Source organism: Taudactylus pleione, unplaced genomic scaffold (genome assembly GCF_031769625.1).
Source record: "Taudactylus pleione unplaced genomic scaffold, aTauple2 ptg000835l, whole genome shotgun sequence".
NCBI lineage: Eukaryota > Metazoa > Chordata > Amphibia > Anura > Myobatrachidae > Taudactylus > Taudactylus pleione.
Genome location: NW_028285237.1, coordinates 1,878,810 through 1,895,655, shown reverse-complemented (window position 1 = coordinate 1,895,655; position 16,846 = coordinate 1,878,810).

The window sequence follows — 16,846 nt, the reverse complement described above, 5'->3', positions numbered from 1 at the left end:
GCTTAATGTATAAGGGGCATTAAACCACACAACCTTTTCGTCGTCTATGTTGCATTTTTTTAGGGGGGGGTGCCAAATTATGGCCTTTCCCTGGGTGACAAAAATCCTAGTTTTGGCCCTGCTTAGAGACATACCACCTAAAGATTGTTGCACACCAAGTACACCACTTCATGGCAATGGTATTCCCTGATAGAAGTTCCATTTTTCTGCAGGATAATGCGCCCTGCCACACTGCAAATATTTTTCAGGAATGGTTTTAGGAACATGGCAAAGAAATCAAAATGTTGACTTCCAAATTTCCCAGATCTCAATCCAATTGAGCATCTGTGGGATGTGATGAAAAAGTCCCCACCTCACAACTTACAGGACTTAAAGGATCTGCTGCTACACAATATTAGGCAGGTGATTTAAATGTTTTGTCTGGTCAGGGCCAGGCTGTCTTAACAGCATTGTAGGCCATGGGCAAAGCAATGCACTGAGGTCCCACCCATCCATTCACGAGAATACAAAAGTAAACGGTCACTAAAATTAAGGCCCTCATTCAGAGCCACTCGCTAGCGGCAGTACGCTCGTTCCGAGCGATGTTCGCACATCTGCGCATGCGTACGGTTTTTAGTATGCATGCGTGAACCAGTCAGTGCGGCCGAAAATCATTTGTACGCAATATAGCGAGTGCCTGCTATTTTGAGTGACAGAATGAGGCGTATGTGGGTGGTAACAGGGGAAGGTGCTTGAAAACGGGGAGTGGAGATCCGAACGCAGGCATGCCAAAAGGTCAAAACGGGCGTTTTATGGGTGTGCATAATTAATACAGCAGCGTCAATGACCACGTCATTTGTTTTTTTTTAACTCAGAACTGCTCGCAAAATAGCGGTTGAAAAAACCAACCACAAGAATAGCGAGCAGTTCATATCCTGTTCGATGTACTCGATTAATCTAATAAATAGCGGACATGACGTATGGTGCGAGCGGCCAGGGGGCGTTTTTATCAAATAAACGAGCGTATGTTTCGCTCGCTCGTTCAGACTTAGAGGTGTGAACAGACTGCAATGTGCGAACGGATCATTTGCATAGCCACCCCTTGTTTTTGAACGAACGAACGCAAATAGCGAACGGCTCTGAATGAGGGCCTAAATCTTTAAATTTATTGGTACTCTCAACAAAATCTTATTGTGCCGCTATAACGCTTCCTGCTTCGCCTCTTTACCAATGGAAAGCAGAAAGCACTGATGATGATATGTATTAACATCTCACCGTTTGGTGCGGGGGATTGAAAACTACCCCCTCCGGCGATCCCCGGCTGAGCACATAGCGCATCAGCCTAGTGCTGTGTCTCACTCCTGGCCAGCTCCACTAGTCATGTGCGGTATCTCACAAGCATTGCGAGATCCCGGGTGCAGCCCTGGAGCAGGTAGCCGCCGCAGCAGCAGGAGCAGCACTGTCCTTGCTGTGGGGATATGGCACTGCCAAGCTGCAGCTGTCAATATCGATAGCTGCAGCTGGCGGAATGGTCAGGTGAACTGACCATTCATATATTGCCCTGCCCATCGGCGCTGCCATCTCGCATAGCGGCCTTGTCAGTTACCGCCCAGCCCCCCATTAATAAATGGGGAACAAGCAGTATCAGTACACATAAGTGCACTGATACCGCTTCAGATTTTAATACATCTCCCCCTCAGTGTTTAAACATAAAAAACATGGTGTAAAGCGAGGATTATGGATTCCACATCCCTCTTCTCTGCTACAGATCGCAGTGCAGTTCCTACTCTTCGCTGCAGCTGTGACCCTTTTACACAATGCCCACAGTAGTGGCCCTTTTACACAATGCCCACAGTAGTGACCCTTATACACAAAGCCCCCACAGTAGTAATGCTCCTTATACAATGCCCACAGTAGTAGTGCCACTTATACAATGCCCCCAGCAGTGGTGTCCCTTACACAATGCCCCCAGTAGTGGTGCCCCCTATGCAGTCCCCTTAGTAGTAAGGCCCCCTATGCAGTGCCCCCGTAGAAGTATGCCCCCCAGTAGCAGTGCCCCCATTAGCAGGCCCCCAGTAGTAGTGCCCCCATTAGCATGCCCCCAGTGGTAGTATGCCCCCCATTAGCATGCCCCCAGTAGTATGTCCCCCAGTAGTATGCCCCCCAGTAGCAGTGCCCCCAGTAGCAGGCCCCCAGTAGTAGTGCCCCCATTAGCATGCCCCCAGTAGTAGTATACCCCCCAGTAGTATGCCCCCCAGTTGTATGTCCCCAGTAGCAGACTCCCAGTAGTAATGCCTCATTAGCATGCCCCCAGTAGTAGTATGCCCCCAATAGTAGCAGGCCCCCAGTAGTAGTGCCCCCAGTAGTAGTATGCCCCCCAGTAGCAGGCCCCCAGTAGCAGGCCCCCAGTAGTAGTGCCCCCATTAGCAGGCCCCCAGTAGTAGTGCCCCCATTAACAGGTCCCCAGTAGTAGTGCCTCCATTAGCAGGCCCCTAGTAGTAGTATGCCCCCCAGTAGCAGTGCCCCCATTAGCATTCCCTCAGTAGCGCCCCCTTACAAACACACAAATAAAAAAAGAAAGAAAAAAACTTACCTGAATCCCCGCTCCTGCTGCCGTCCACTCTGCTCTGGTCTATTACGCGAGGAGGGAGCCGGAAGATGGAGCTCATGAGTGAGCTCCAACCGGCTCCCTCCGTACAGCAGCCAATGAGAGTCAGCCTGACTCTCATTGGCTGCTATTACAAACACACAGCTGCCGCTGGCGGCTGTGTGTTTGTGTCTGTGTAGGGCAGACCGCTATCACAGCATTCTGCCCTACACTAGAGGAGCCCTGACGTCGGATTCTCTCCCGAGTCAGGCAGGGAACATCCGAACAGGGTTCGGGTGGATTTGGATCCCCTATGTTCGGAGCGGTTCGGATTCCACAGAATCCAAACCGCTCATCTCTAATATATATATATTTCATCAGAGTATTACTACAGTGAATCCATTTCTTCATCTGCGCTATTTTAAGAATAACATCTGCTTAGAATTGGGTAGTAGGAATTGTTTAAACTACTTGCTCCCATTATTACTGTAAGTAACTCTCCCTCACTATGGGTCCGGGACCCCGTACTTGAGATGGAGGTGCGCTGACCCAAGGGCCTGATTCAGAGCTGCTCGCTCTGATTCAGGGTTGTTTTTTTTCTTCTGGCCGCTCGCTAAGCTGTGGGTGACCACCCACAGGTTTTGCGAGCAGCCTGGATCCCGTCGCGATTATTGCGACCATCGGGCTTGCGAGGAGACCCTTTGGTAGGGTCTCAGCTCTCGCAAGCCCGAGTGGACTCCCTGCTCTAATAGAGTGGGAAGTCCACTACTGACATCTCTAGTGATGTCAGTAGGGCCACCCACAAACGCCAGGCATTTGTGCAGCCACCCCCCCTCCCCGCCTACAAAATGGGTGAGCTGTCAATCAACATCAACAGCCGCCCCGTCTTGTAGCGAGACTCACAGCGACGGAGCAGCAGTCGCTGGACGGGTCTCGCACATGCGCATGCCGGAGGCGGCACTAGTGCAGTGGGGGACCATCGACCCGCTTGCGAGCGGGTCTGAATCAGGCCCCAAGTGCGCTACAGCACATGCAGAGAGGCTCAGCATGTCTTCTCTTTCTGTCCTCCATTGGAAGAGGACACACCCCTGAGTATCTTGCTGCACCTGAGCCTGTGCTACACATTGGAGGCACTACAAACCCCAATGTGTCACCACCTCTTACTGTTTGAGGGCCACTGCCACCACTGAATGTATATACATATGTGTGCTAGTCCATCTACGCACACCGCCTGCATTAACCCTGTTAGCGCCTAGCTGGATCTGTTTCTAACTGCTGTATGTGCATACCTGCATCAGCCCTGTGTTTCCCTGCATTCTGCTATCTGCCGGTTAATTAAACCAATAAGCCTCTTTAAGTTATCTGCGGTGTGGACTGTGGTCCTGATTCACTACGGATCACAATATTGCGTACGCATGCAGTTCAACTGCGATAGCAAGCATATTTATTGCGATCGCAATGCAAACTTAGCACAACATAAGGACGCTCACTTTACCTTACACACATCCATAATGTTTAGCAGAATAGCAAAACCATCGGTACTAACCATTACCATCGCAGCCTCACGCACACTTACACAAGCACTGACCTTACTCAGAAATTGCTAACAATCACGCACTCTATGAGACCTCACAGTGGCCTCACAGTGGCATTGCAGTGGCTAATTTATGCATGACCCTGCAACGGCGTGCAGACGCACTGGCACACCCCCGTTTCCCTGACCACCACCCCTGTCACCACCCACAAACGGTGCTCCTGTCAATCACTCTGCGAGGGGTCTGTGTAGGCTCTGTGATTGCAATCCTGATCGCAATAGCTAATTTGCGCACTGTGATGCATGCACAGAACACAACAATCGGCCCATTGCCTGCGTATTAGCAACTGCGACCCTTGCTAAATCAGACCCTGAGTTCCATCGCACACTAAACATGTTATAGTTAAATAACAAAACTCCTATCTCTAGCTTCTGACCCCAGTGATTACTTAATATACAGTAACTCTTGCTATCTCTTTAACGTCATCTAGGTGGCGATGCAACAAAGGCTTCACTATTTTATATTCATTATCATGCTTTGTTCTTTTGTATGAGGCAGAGGTGATTCCTGGGTCTCTAGGTTTTTGCAAGACAGTACTGGTTTTCCACTTCACATCTGTAACGTGTACTTACACCTACACACAGTAGACAGAGCTAATGTGTATGTCAGACACTTCAGGGCCGAAACTAGGATATCTGTCACCCGGTGCAAGGTAGCAATTTTACGCCCCCTCCCTTCCCGCACCTGGATTTTGTCCTTGCTCCTCCATAAGGCAGTGCACTAGTCAAACGTCCCTGGTATAGTGACTTACATTATTCCACACACAATAATGTCTATTACACATTATGCCACATACTGTAATGCCTATTACCAAAGTGCCACTTACATATTTGCCCAACACCATTTTATGCCCCACAGTAAGGCTTCTAATTACTTAAAATTACCTACTCATTGTCAGAGGTGTTTTATGCTCGTTGCCATGGGGTTCCATGCTAGTTGCCAGGGGGATTCATGCTCGTTGCTATCGGGTTTATGCTCATTGCCAGGGGTTACATGCTAATTGCCATTGGGTTTATGCTCGTTGCCATGGGGTTTATGCTCGTTGCTTGGGGGTTTCAAGGGAGAAGATGCAGCTTTCAGTAGCTTCTCCTGGCACTTGCGCTGGCCTAACAGACACTAGAGGTACAGAAAGGACCTCTAGCATCTGTCTCCTCCTTGGCGGCGGCCATTTTTGGATGGCCATTTTCTGACTCTCCAGTCCCCAAGCCACAGTGAGTCATCCTTTTTTCACCCCCTGCATTCCGGCACCCGGTGCACGTGCACCTCTAGCCCCCCCTAGTTGCGGCCTGGACACTGGTACAGTACATATAAGAATACAGCCAATACATTCAGTAGAAATTAATCACATTATTGGCAAATATTAGTTTGTGCATCTTATACTCCTAAACATACAGGGTCTGATTCAGAGGTGCTTGGTAACTGCACGCTATGCCCCTATTCACGTGGGTGAGCGATTAATTGCAACTGTACATGCGCATATATACTTCAGAAAACCCCTACTATGCATGTATTACACAGAGCACAGTGTACGCTCAGACATTCTACTGCCATCAGGAGAGACGGTAAAAGAAATGGATCGGCAAAGTGATGGACGTACCTGGGTGATGACTGGGAGATGGACTGTAGTGAACGCCAAATAAATACATCTCATGGGCATGTCGCGGGCGTGTCAGTGAGAGTGGCTGCATTCTCTTATGCAGAGCCGCAGCCACACAGGCCATGGTCGTTGGTGCATGTCAGGTATCAGCGGCGGTGTTACCGCATACTTGCCTACTTTTGAAAACTAGTCTCAGGGAGATTATAGTTGGTGGCAGAATGTGCCGTTGAGGGGGCGTCTCATGCTCCACCTAAAGGCCGTGTATCTATGTTTAAATGCCAGATATTTCTATATAACTTTAGTAGCAAACTCGCCAAAACTCTGGTGATTTTCCCATTTTTAAACTCGCAAATTTACTAAGAAGTGAATTTAGCTGAAAGTGAGATGGCCGATGGTGAAGCAGATCGAGATGTCTCCCCCAGAGTAGCAAGTTTAGATGAGATTACTCACCCGAGATTGCAGTGTTTTCTCTCTGCAAAACTCTCACGAATAAGCAGACTACACATATCAGTGAGTTGTGAAGGCTGCTTGTGGGTTGTACCTGTAAAAAACAGGCTAATGTAAAAAAAAATGACGTAGGTTCCCCCCCAATAGCATAACAAGCCCCGGACTTGTCAGCCAGTCCTCGTTCCTAAAATTCCGGGATACAAAACTAGCAGGGTTCCCCCGTAATTTAGGGACCAACACCTGGCTGCAGGTGTCCCCTTATATTTAAAACCAGCACTGGACCCAAACCGACCTGAGTGTAATGCCACAACCAGAAGACCCTATCACCGGGGCTCCATGGCCAAAGCATTCACACCCCAAGCCGGTCAGCCCAACCCGGGGATCTCCGACCATAATGAATCAGGCCCACAAAGGCAATCTGGGGTCAAAGAGTTAGCCCCAGGGGATGGAAAGGCAAACTGTATTTTACATTGCAGGGCATGCAAAATTAACCAACCACATCTGCACAATCTCAGATTTTTACACAGTGTATAATAAAAGATACATTGAAAACCAGCAATGTACCATCAAAGTCCAGCAAACATTTAGCACAAGACTGGCATTTAATAAAGATGCATTTACAAACTTTCACATGCATAAATAGCAGAGGATGTCACTGTGGGCATAGATGTACACATAAATAATATTAGACCTTCAGCAGCAAGTTATCTACAAAATTTCACATACATAAATAAAAGTAAGTGCCACAGCGGGCAGAAATACCCAGTTAAATTGCACAGATGCCCTCCAGAAAATGTACAATTGCAAGCTTAGCATTTACAGGTAAAACATAGTCTAAATCAGTGGTTCTCAAATTCGGTCCTCAGTACCCCACACAGTTCATGTTTTCCAGGTCACCCAGCAGATGCACAGGTGTATCCATTAATCACTGACACATTTTAAAAGTTCCACTGGTGGAGCTAATTATTTCACTTGCGATTCTGTTATGCGACCTAGAAAACATGCACTGTTTGGGGTCCTGAGGACCGAGCTTGAGAACCTGTGGTCTAAATCAACTTAGCATTTTGAACAAAGAAAACCACGGCAGGTGAAGATACACATTTTAGTCTATGCAAAACCTTCAGGTAAATGGATAATTACAATGGCTGCCTGTAAAAGCAGTTAAGTAATGCACCAGTTAGTGGGATAAATACAATCCTTCGATCATTGGCGCTCATTCAGACCCGCTTGCTAGATGCGTTCGCTTGCACCCTGCGTATGCAAATCCAACTTACACCCAGCAAGGCAGGTAATCACACGGCAAGGCATTAGCACGCCCACTATGTCTTGGCATGCGATCACTTAGTGTATGCAGACGCCCACTAGCCATTCTGGAAGTGCAAGAAAACATTGGTTAAATCCCACCAAGTGACGTGTACTGTGATGTATCAAAGATCATGGATAAAGCTTCCTAAAACTGAAGCGAAACGCATCAGTGATATCTGCTACTGATATTACTACTTACCTTACTGGACTATAGGGCCCCATTTACAAATGAAGTGAAATACCAGCGGCAATTTTCGTTTAGTATCACTGTGATAAAACGAAAATTCCACTGGTATTTAGTAATACTTACCCCTCCGGTGAGGTCCCATGAAGTCCAGCGGAATCCTCGTCCTCAACGAGGTCCTCTGCTGGGCTGCTGGCAGCCTAACGCTGCCAGCGACGGGCGAGCGCTAAAGGGGTTATACTTCGTTTGTAAATGGGGCGCTATATTTGACTTCAGCTGGAGGTACTATGATACAGAGTGGGAGCTGTGCATTTACAGGTGGAGATGAAGTCCATAACACCCGGATTATAGTAATGGGTGGATAAAGGCGGTCACGTGCTGACTAAATTTTTGCCTTCAAAGCCACACAAGCCGGGATCATCGGGCTGCTGTTTCCCCTTAGCCAGGACTCCTTACTTTATATAAGATAAGCACCGCTACTTTTTAGCGGGTCTCCCACTACTGCAACTTGAGAGGTCTGATTCATGAGGACTTAAAAAGACCTTATATACAAGTCTGGTGAGAGCTATATGCATATATTATACAACATAAATTGATACTTTATGAAGGAAACCCTTTATTGTGGATTCATTACTTCTATACAGTTATATAGGGATTTCTGGAGTGGTCTTCAGATGAGATATTTATCTAATGCATGATATTATATATATTTTTTAGTATTATTGAGACTGTGTTTTTTATAAATTATACTTTGAACATATTGGTGTCTTGGTGTTTATTTCTGTCATGTCAAGGTATAACAATTTTTTTATGTAATTCCATTATTAGCGCAACATCACTCTAGTGTATTATAGTTTCTTTCACGACTATCTTTGGATAGTTGATGTTTAGTAGGTTTACACCAACCTACAGGTGTGTGCTGCTATTTAGTGTATTGATTTTTTCTTGACTAGTGCCCAGCTCAAATTTTGTTGTGGTTAATATTGCGTATGCCATCACAGTGGATAATATATGCCGGCCCCTGCAATGGTGTTGAAACGCCTGCATTCACCCGACCACCCCCCATCATCACCCACAAATGGTACTTCCTGTCAATCACTCTGCGATGGGTCTGCATAGCCTCTGCAATCGTAGTCCCTATCGCAATGGCTAGTTTGCCCATGCGCACTGCGATGCATACGCCTGCACAGAACGCAACAATCGGCCGATTGCATGCGTAATCACAGTTGCGTACGGTAGGGTCCCAGGTCGGCTCCAGAGGTCCGATGGCAATTACCCTCTCCAGGCAGGGGTGAGTGAGCAAAAGGAGTTTTGCCTAGCGCTGTACCTCTAAATAAATGTCAACAATATTTGTACGTTGTAATGAATTGAATAATACCTAATAAATAATAGTTAGGGAAAAAAAAGTGTATCTTTTAGGTTTGATTTTTACTATTGTAATCAGAACAGTAAAAAACACATATAAAACATATCCTAATGTTATACTACATTAACATGTATATAACTGCAATTTGGTATATTTTAGGAATTGTAGTACCAATACTAAATGGCAGCTGCATGCATCCACTGGTATGAAAACAGGTCGATGTGATGAATTTAAAAGTCTCTCTGAATAAACGAGTCCGTGACCCAGTGTTATGTTAACCAGGTGTCAGTATAGACCGCGGCATCCCGCGATCTCTTTAGGGTCGATGGTATTGGTGTCCAAATACAAGTCTTGATTCATGTCTGGTTGCCGAAGCCTGGGGTCTTCAGGCTGGAGGGGGGACGAGTGAGCGTGCGACCGGTGTCTCCCCGGACCATGCTGTCCACAAGTTGGGTCACAGCGGCAGTGCGTCTCTGTAGGAAGTCACATGCCGCCTGATCCAAAAATGCGGGTGAGCAGCCATCTGGGGAGGAAGCAACTGCAGCTCAGGTCGTGTGCCAGGTGCTCCCTCCACTCCCTGGGGAAACTTACCTGGTAGCTGTGTGCGTCATCCTCCCACCTCCTTGTGAGCCCGCTCGATGCCGCCCTGTGTTCTGGTCTCTGTCTCTTCTTAGAAATCCTGATGTTCGTAGCACCATCTCTGCTCTGGTGAGTGAGGATCTCCGAAGGGGGCATGCGGTCTGGCTCACAGCCCAGCCCCACCAATACCTCCGCTAATCCCCGTATGACAGAGCACAGAAGCCTCCTTCCTCCTTGGGGAGCTGCTACTTATTCCCCTGCTCCCTCTCAACACCGCCTCTACAGGTCCAGTTCGCACTAGTGAGTGGACGGGGCCCCAGTAACAGCCTGCCCCAAGGGCACCTGCTTTGCAACCCAGGGGCCAATAAACAGGCTAGGGGTGTGCACCGGCCACTTTTCGTGTTTTGTGTTTTGGTTTTGGATCTGGATCTTTCTTCGTGTTTTGGATCTGGATTGGTTTTGCCAAAACCACCCTTCCGTGTTTTGGGTTCTGGGTTTTGTGTTTTGGATCTGTATTTTTTTGAAAAAAAGCATAAAAACAGCTAAAATCACAGAATTTGTAGGTTTTTCTGCTCCTATGCTATTATTAACCTCAATAACCTTAATTTCCACTCATTTCCAGTCTATTCTGAACACCTCACACCTCACAATAGTGTTTTTATGTCCAAAAGGTTGCACCGAGGTAGCTGGATGACTATGCTAAGCGACACGAGTGGGCGGCACAAACACGTGACCCATCTAGGAGTGACACTGCAGTGGCAGACAGGATGGCAGTTAGAAAAACTAGGCCCCAAACTGTACATAATGCAAAGAAAAAAAGAGGTGCAAGATGGAATTGTCCTTGGGCCCTCCCACCCACCCTTATGTTGTATAAACAGGACATGCACACTTTAACAAATCAATCATTTCAGCGCCAGGGTCTGCCACACAACTGTGGCTGAAATGATTGGTTCGTTTGGGCCCCCACAAAACAAGCTGGCAATTAATGTGTCCCTGCACAAACTGGCTCTACGGAGGCAAGATGTCATCCTCATCCTCCTCATCCACCGATTCCTCACCCTCTTCAGTGTGTACATCCTCATCCTCACAAAGTATTAACTCGTCCCCACTTGAATCCACCACCACAGGTCCCTCTGTACGTTCTGGAGGCTGGTCTCCCTGGAAGAGCTGATAATTCATTTTGATGAACATCATCTTCTCCACATTCTGTGGAAGCAACCTCCTACGCCTTTCACTGACAAGGTTCCCGGCTGCACTAAACACTCTTTCGGAGTACACACTGGAGGGGGGGCAACTCAGGTAAAATAGAGCCAGTTTGTACAGGGGCCTCCAAATTGCCTCTTTTTCCTGCCAGTACAGGTATGGACTGTCTGACATGCCTACTTGGATGCTGTCACCGATGTAATCCTCCACCATTCTGTCAATGGTGACAGTATCATATGCAGTGACAGTAGACATGTCAGAAATTGTTGCCAGGTCCTTCAGTCCGGACCAGATGTCCAAACTTGGTCCTGCCTGCCCTGCATCACCGCCAGCGGGTTGCTTAGGATACCTAAGTTTTTTCCTGGCAGCCCCAGTTGCGGGAGAAAATGAAGAAGGAGCCGTTGACGTGTCACGTTCCGCTTCAGCTGACAGTGTGTTCACCAGCAGGTCTTTGCACCTCTGCAGGCTTGTGTTGGCCGGAAAGAGAGACACCACATAGGCTTTAAACCTAGGATCGAGCACGGTGGCCAAAATGTAGTGGTCTGATTTCAACAGATTGACCACCCTGGAATCCTGGCAAAGCGAATGAAGGGCTTCATCCACAAGTCCCACATGCCGAGCGGAATCGCTCCGTCTTAGCTCCTCCTTCACTTTCTCCAGCTGCTTCTGCAAAAGCCTGATGAGGGGAATGACCTGACTCAAGCTGGCAGTGTCTGAACTGACTTCACGTGTGGCAAGTTCGAAGGGCTGAAGAACCTTGCACAACACGGAAATCATTCTCCACTGCGCTTGAGTCAGGTGCATACCCCCTCCTTTGCCTATGTCATAGGTGGATGTATAGGCTTGTATGGCCTTTTGCTGCTCCTCCATCCTCTGAAGCATATAGAGGGTTGAGTTCCACCGCGTCACAACCTCTTGCTTCAGGTGATGGCGGGGCAGGTTCAAGAGTGTTTGCTGGCGCTCCAGTCTTCGGCACGCAGTCGCTGAATGGCGAAAGTGGCCAGAAATTTTTCGGGCCACCCAAAGCGTCTCCTGCACGCCCCTGTCGCTTTTCAGAAAATTCTGCACCACCAAGTTTATTGTGTGAGCAAAACATGGGACGTGCTGGAATTTGCCCAGATGTAATGCCCGCACAATATTGGTGGCGTTGTCAGATATCACAAATCCCCAGGAGAGTCTAAGTGGGGTAAGCCACTGGGCGATGATTTCCCTCAGTTTCTCTAAGAGGTTGTCGGCGGTGTGCCTCTTACTGAAACCGGTGATACACAGCGTAGCCTGCCTTGTAACGAGCTGGCGTTTCTGAGATGCTGCTACTGGTGACGCTGCTGCTGTTGCTGCGTAAGGTGATACATCTACCCAGTGGGCTGTCACAGTCATATAGTCCTTAGTCTGCCCTGTTCCACTTGTCCACATGTCCGTGGTTAAGTGGACATTGTGTACAACGGCATTTTTCAGGACACTGAGGACACTTTTTCTGACGTTTCTGTACAGTCTCGGTATCGCCTGCCTAGTGAAGTGGAATCTAGACGGGATTTGGAACCGGGGACACACTACCTCCATCAATTGTCTAAATCCCACTGCACTAATGGCGGATACCGGACGCACGTCTAACACCAACATAGCAGTCAAGGCCTCAGTTATACGTTTTGCTTCAGGATGACTGCTGTCGTACTTCATCCTCCTCGCTAAGGACTGTTGGAGGGTCAATTGTTTAGTAAAAGTAGTGGTGTTCCTACTTCCTCTCTGGGATGATGAACGACTCCCAGCAGCAGCAGCAACAGCAGCAGCGGCAGCAGTAGGCGTAGCAATGCAGGATCCTCCGGAGGAATCCCGGATAGGAGAGTCAGTCATGCCAGTGATATGGCCTGCAGGACTACTTCCGATCCTGACTAAGGAGGAAATTGACGAGGAGGGAGTTGACGGTGTGGTTTGCAGGCGCTTGGATACAACAGGACAACGGGATTTAGGTGTCCCTGGACTGCTTACGGTCTGAGCCAAAGTTTCTGAACTTGACAGTAACTTTTTATGAACGCGCTGCAGGTGCCGTATAAGGGAGGATGTTCCTAGGTGGTTGACGTCCCTACCCCTACTTATTTCACCTTTACATATGGTACATATGGCAAGACAGTTGTTGTCCGGATTTGGATAGAAATATTGCCAGACCAAAGAGGTGGAATGTTTGGTCTTCTGCCCAGGCATGACCGTGATGGGCTTTTTCATCCCACGGACAACAACTGTCTCCCCCGGAGCCTGATTTAAACAAACCACATCACCATCAGAATCCTCCTCGCCAACTTCCTCCTCAGCGCCAGCTACACCAGTATCCTCATCCTGTTGTACTTCAACAGTGACATCTTCAATTTGCATATCAGCAAGTGGACTGTGGGTGCTCCTTTCAGCACTTGCAGGGGGCGTGCAAATGGTGGAAAGAGCCACCTCTTCCCGTCCAGTGCTGGGAAGGTCAGGCATCGCAACCACCACCACACTTGGACTCTCCTTGGGGATTTGTGATATCTTCTTAGAAAGCACAGTTCTTCGCTGTGCTTTTGCCAGCTTAACTCTTTTGATTTTTTTAGTGGGAGGAGTGCTTCCATCGTCATGTGAAGCTGAACCACTAGTCATGAACATACTAGGGATCGACCTTAGCCGTTCCTTGCCACTCCGTGTCGTAAATGGCATATTGGCAAGTTTACGTTTCTCTTCAGCTGATTTAAATGTCTTTTTCAAGGTCATTTTCCTGAACTTTGCCATTTGGGATTGTATGTGCCCTCTACTATGACATTGGGCATCGGCCTTGGCAGACGACGTTGATGGCATGTTATCGTCTATGTCATGACTAGTGGCAGCAGCTTCAGCACTAGGAGGAAGTGGTTCTTGATCTTTCTCTATTTTATTTTTATCGGAGAAAGTTTGGTCCTCCATTTATGTTATATCGATTTGATATATACGTGCGGCTAAACACAGAAAATAATTTTTTTTTTGGTTTGGACTGGAGTGTACTTTGTGGGTTACAGCACCCTTTAACGGTCAAGCCAGCCGGCCCTTTACTTATGACACAGGCGCACTCTTGGCACTACTTTGTTGATGCACGTGCGGCTACTGCGCACACAATTCACAAACACAGAAAATAATTTTTTTTTGGTTTGGACTGGAGTGTACTTTGGGGGTTACAGCACCCTTTAACGGTCAAGCCAGCCGGCCCTTTATTTATGACACAGGCGCACGCTTGGCACTACTTTGTTGATGCACGTGCGGCTACTGCGCACACAATTCACAAACACAGAAAATAATTTTTTTTTAGGTTTGGACTGGAGTGTACTTTCGGGGGTTACAGCACCCTTAACGGTCAAGCCAGCCGGCCCTTTACTTATGACACAGGCGCACGCTTGGCACTACTTTGTTGATGCACGTGCGGCTACTGCGCACACAATTCACAAACACAGAAAATAATTTTTTTTTTGGTTTGGACTGGAGTGTACTTTCGGCGGTTACAGCACCCTTAACGGTCAAGCCAGCCGGCCCTTTACTTATGACACAGGCGCACGCTTGGCACTACTTTGTTGATGCACGTGCGGCTACTGCGCACACAATTCACAAACACAGAAAATAATTTTTTTTTGGTTTGGACTGGAGTGTACTTTCAGGGGTTACAGCACCCTTTAACGGTCAAGCCAGCCGGCCCTTTACTTATGACACAGGCGCACGCTTGGCACTACTTTGTTGATGCACGTGCGGCTACTGCGCACACAATTCACAAACACAGAAAATAATTTTTTTTTGGTTTGGACTGGAGTGTACTTTCGGGGGTTACAGCACCCTTTAACGGTCAAGCCAGCCGGCCCTTTACTTATGACACAGGCGCACTCTTGGCACTACTTTGTTGATGCACGTGCGGCTACTGCGCACACAATTCACAAACACAGAAAATAATTTTTTTTTAGGTTTGGACTGGAGTGTACTTTCGGGGGTTACAGCACCCTTAACGGTCAAGCCAGCCGGCCCTTTACTTATGACACAGGCGCACGCTTGGCACTACTTTGTTGATGCACGTGCGGCTACTGCGCACACAATTCACAAACACAGAAAATAATTTTTTTTTAGGTTTGGACTGGAGTGTACTTTCGGGGGTTACAGCACCCTTAACGGTCAAGCCAGCCGGCCCTTTACTTATGACACAGGCGCACGCTTGGCACTACTTTGTTGATGCACGTGCGGCTACTGCGCACACAATTCACAAACACAGAAAATAATTTTTTTTTTGGTTTGGACTGGAGTGTACTTTCGGGGGTTACAGCACCCTTAACGGTCAAGCCAGCCGGCCCTTTACTTATGACACAGGCGCACGCTTGGCACTACTTTGTTGATGCACGTGCGGCTACTGCGCACACAATTCACAAACACAGAAAATAATTTTTTTTTTGGTTTGGACTGGAGTGTACTTTCGGGGGTTACAGCACCCTTAACGGTCAAGCCAGCCGGCCCTTTACTTATGACACAGGCGCACGTTTGGCACTACTTTGTTGATGCACGTGCGGCTACTGCGCACACAATTCACAAACACAGAAAATAATTTTTTTTTTGGTTTGGACTGGAGTGTACTTTCGGGGGTTACAGCACCCTTAACGGTCAAGCCAGCCGGCCCTTTACTTATGACACAGGCGCACGTTTGGCACTACTTTGTTGATGCACGTGCGGCTACTGCGCACACAATTCACAAACACAGAAAATAATTTTTTTTTTGGTTTGGACTGGAGTGTACTTTCGGGGGTTACAGCACCCTTAACGGTCAAGCCAGCCGGCCCTTTACTTATGACACAGGCGCACGCTTGGCACTACTTTGTTGATGCACGTGCGGCTACTGCGCACACAATTCACAAACACAGAAAATAATTTTTTTTTTGGTTTGGACTGGAGTGTACTTTCGGGGGTTACAGCACCCTTAACGGTCAAGCCAGCCGGCCCTTTACTTATGACACAGGCGCACGCTTGGCACTACTTTGTTGATGCACGTGCGGCTACTGCGCACACAATTCACAAACACAGAAAATAATTTTTTTTTTGGTTTGGACTGGAGTGTACTTTCGGGGGTTACAGCACCCTTAACGGTCAAGCCAGCCGGCCCTTTACTTATGACACAGGCGCACGTTTGGCACTACTTTGTTGATGCACGTGCGGCTACTGCGCACACAATTCACAAACACAGAAAATAATTTTTTTTTTGGTTTGGACTGGAGTGTACTTTCGGGGGTTACAGCACCCTTAACGGTCAAGCCAGCCGGCCCTTTACTTATGACACAGGCGCACGCTTGGCACTACTTTGTTGATGCACGTGCGGCTACTGCGCACACAATTCACAAACACAGAAAATAATTTTTTTTTGGTTTGGACTGGAGTGTACTTTCGGGGGTTACAGCACCCTTAACGGTCAAGCCAGCCGGCCCTTTACTTATGACACAGGCGCACGCTTGGCACTACTTTGTTGATGCACGTGCGGCTACTGCGCACACAATTCACAAACACAGAAAATAATTTTTTTTTTGGTTTGGACTGGAGTGTACTTTCGGGGGTTACAGCACCCTTAACGGTCAAGCCAGCCGGCCCTTTACTTATGACACAGGCGCACGCTTGGCACTACTTTGTTGATGCACGTGCGGCTACTGCGCACACAATTCACAAACACAGAAAATAATTTTTTTTTTGGTTTGGACTGGAGTGTACTTTCGGGGGTTACAGCACCCTTTAACGGTCAAGCCAGCCGGCCCTTTACTTATGACACAGGCGCACGCTTGGCACTACTTTGTTGATGCACGTGCGGCTACTGCGCACACAATTCACAAACACAGAAAATATATTATTTTTTTAGCACTTGGGGGGAGCACCCCTGATGGACAGAGCACCCCCTGGACAACACTACAGCACCCCTTTAGGACTGGGACACTGCACAGGACTTTGGAGTGGACACAGCCCCTATGGAGAACTGACTGCACAACACAGTCCAGCCAGC